The sequence below is a fragment of the Oryctolagus cuniculus genome, unplaced genomic scaffold, assembly GCF_964237555.1.
Source record: "Oryctolagus cuniculus unplaced genomic scaffold, mOryCun1.1 SCAFFOLD_35, whole genome shotgun sequence".
Classification (NCBI taxonomy): Eukaryota; Metazoa; Chordata; class Mammalia; order Lagomorpha; family Leporidae; genus Oryctolagus; species Oryctolagus cuniculus.
Genome location: NW_027208301.1, coordinates 1,877,091 through 1,879,942, shown reverse-complemented (window position 1 = coordinate 1,879,942; position 2,852 = coordinate 1,877,091).

Genomic DNA, 2,852 nt, shown 5'->3' with positions numbered 1-2,852 from the left:
CAGAGAGAAAGGTCTTCCTTTTCCATTGGTTCACCTCCTAATGGCCACTGCAGTTGGCGTGCTATGGCTGGCACACCACACTGATCTGAAGCCGGGAGCTAGGTGCTTCTCCTGGTCTCCCATGTGGGTGCAGGGCCCAAGCACTTGGGCCATCCTCCATTGTACTCCCAGGCCACAGCAGAGAGCTGGACAGGAAGAGGAGCAACCGGGACTAGAACCTGGTATGCCGGCGCCGCAGGTGGAGGATTAGCCTATTGAGCTACAGCGGCACCCAGATGCAAATTTTATCTGGAATATTACCTTCTAGCTTATTCACACTATTGTTCTATATGACTCATTTGTAGTACTGCAAGGGGATCCCCCCTCTATTGGACCCATTTCCAATAACACCAACCTCTTATTCACATTTTCCAGTTCACTGTAGTTATTCATTTAATCATACATTGAAAAAGACTCTAAATTCTCATTCACCATGTCTTCTGGTTAAGGATGTAAACTTGGTAACTCCAAACATTTGCAGATCCTGTGGCTGCATCTGACAGAGCATATGACTAGTGTATTTATATTGGTCTAAATAAACTCATCTTTACAAAATCACTTAATATGTGTATCTGTCTATATCTAAAAGTTACACAATTTTTTGTCCATGAATACTTCATATCATCATGCATAGATTGAATATTTTCACATATTCACATCACCATTCCCTGTTCATGTGGAATGGATAATATGACATAATGTCTCTACTGATGTCATAAGATTTATACATAGGGGCTGGCACTGTGGCATAGTGGGTAAACCCACTGCCTGCAGTGCCAGCATCCCATATGGGAACCAGTTCAAGTCCTGGCTGCTCCACTTCCAATTCATTTCAATAATAATTTTATTTTGCACATTGGAATCGAAGGGTGAACCCAACCACCACTCTCTCCATTCATCTTCTCTTCCAGTTATGATCATAAAGACATCTATATATTTCCAAGATCAAAGAAAATTAATTTTTCTCCAGTAAGGTGATTACTTAATTATTCTTCAGCTTATTTTCAGTTTTCTCTTATTTTTAATTCAACTTTCTGCAAACTTTTTGAAATATGCTTCTTATGTTGGTTGCTAAATAATATGAGCCTGGCACTGTGGCATAGTGGGTAAAGCCACTGCCTGCAGTGCTGGAATCCCATATAGATGCTGGTTCAAGTCCTGCCTGCTTCACTTCCCACTCAGCTTTCTGCTATGGCCTTGGAAAGCAGTGGAAGATGGCCCTAGTCCTTGAGACCCTGCAATCACGTGGGAGGCCCAGGAGAAGCTCTGGATCCTGGTTTCAGATTTTCTCAGCTCTGGCTGTTCATAGCCATTTGGGCAGTGAACAAGTGGATGAAGACTTCTCTCTCTCTCTCTCTCTCTCTCTCTCTCTCTCTCTCTCCCTCCCCCCTCCCTCTCCTTCTGCTTCTCTGTAAATCTGCCTTTCAAATAAAAAAATAAATATTAGAAAAATCCTTCGCTATTCTCATTAGAGAACATACATGAACTAAATTGAAAAAAAAATGGGGCCGGTACTGTGGCACAACCGGTAAGCCTGTTGCTGGCAGTGCTGGCATCCATATGGGCACCAGTTCAAGTCCCAGGTGCTCCACTTCCAATTCAGCTCTCTCTATGGCCTAGGAAAGCAATAGAAGATGGCCCAAGACCTTGAGCTCCTGCACCTGCTTGGGAAACCTAGAAGAAGCTCCTGGCTCCTGGCTTCAAATCAGTGCAGCTCCAGCTGTTGCAGCCAGATGGGGAGTGAACTAGCCTGTAGAAGACCCCTCTCTCTCTGCCACTCCTTCTTTCTCTGTGTAACTCTTTCATATAAATAAATAAATCTTTAAAAAAATTTAAAAATAAAAACTCAATAGTCTCATGGCTTTCTAAAGTTCTGTGCATTTTCCTTCTCTTTTTTAAATTAACATGATATCCTCCAGAAGCTAGTGTTCTGTTTTGTTTTAAATATTTATTTATTTAATAGGCAGTATTATGGAGAAGAGAGGGGAAGAGACAAGGGGGGGAATAGAGAGAGAGGGGGAGAGAGAGAGAGAGAGAGAATATTCCATCCATTGGTTCACTCACCAATGGCTGCTATGTCCAGGGCTGGGTCAAGCTGAAGCCAGAAGTCAGGATCTTCATCCAATTCTCCACATGAGTACACACTCTCAAGCACTTAGGGCATCTTTTGTTGCTTTTCCAGGCATGTTAATAAGGAGTTATCAGAAGTAAAGCAAGCCAGGACTAGAATCAGTGCCCAAATAGGATGCCAGCACTCCAGGCAGCAGTTTAACCTGCTAAGCCACATGCTGCCTCTCCATTTTCCTTCTCTCTTTCCTAAAGAGGAGAAAATATGTATTGATCTATTTTCAGTCTTAGTCTGTTTTGTGTTGTTACAAAACCAGTGTACAATGTGTAATTTATAAAGAAAAAGTGTGTCTTACAGTCATATGAGAAGTCCATGATCAAGAGGCCCCATCAGGAGAGGGCCATATTCCTGTAACTTAACTTGGCTGAAGTCATTACATGGTGAGAGAGAGTGTAAGAGATAAAACTTATCACCTCAAGGTCCTTTCAAAATTGGTGTCAATCTATTCCTGAGGGTTGAAACTATTGTCTTGGGGATTTTTTTAAGATTTTGTTTATTTGAGAGGTAGAGCTACAGACAGAGAGAGGGAGAGACAGAGAGAAAGGTCTTCCATCTGATGGTTCACTCCTCAAATGGCGACAATGGCTGGAGCTTGGCCAGTCTGAACCTAGGAGCTAGGAGCTTCCTCCAGGTCTCCTATATCAAGGTAGGGGTCAAAGCACTTGGGTCATTCTCCACTGCTTTC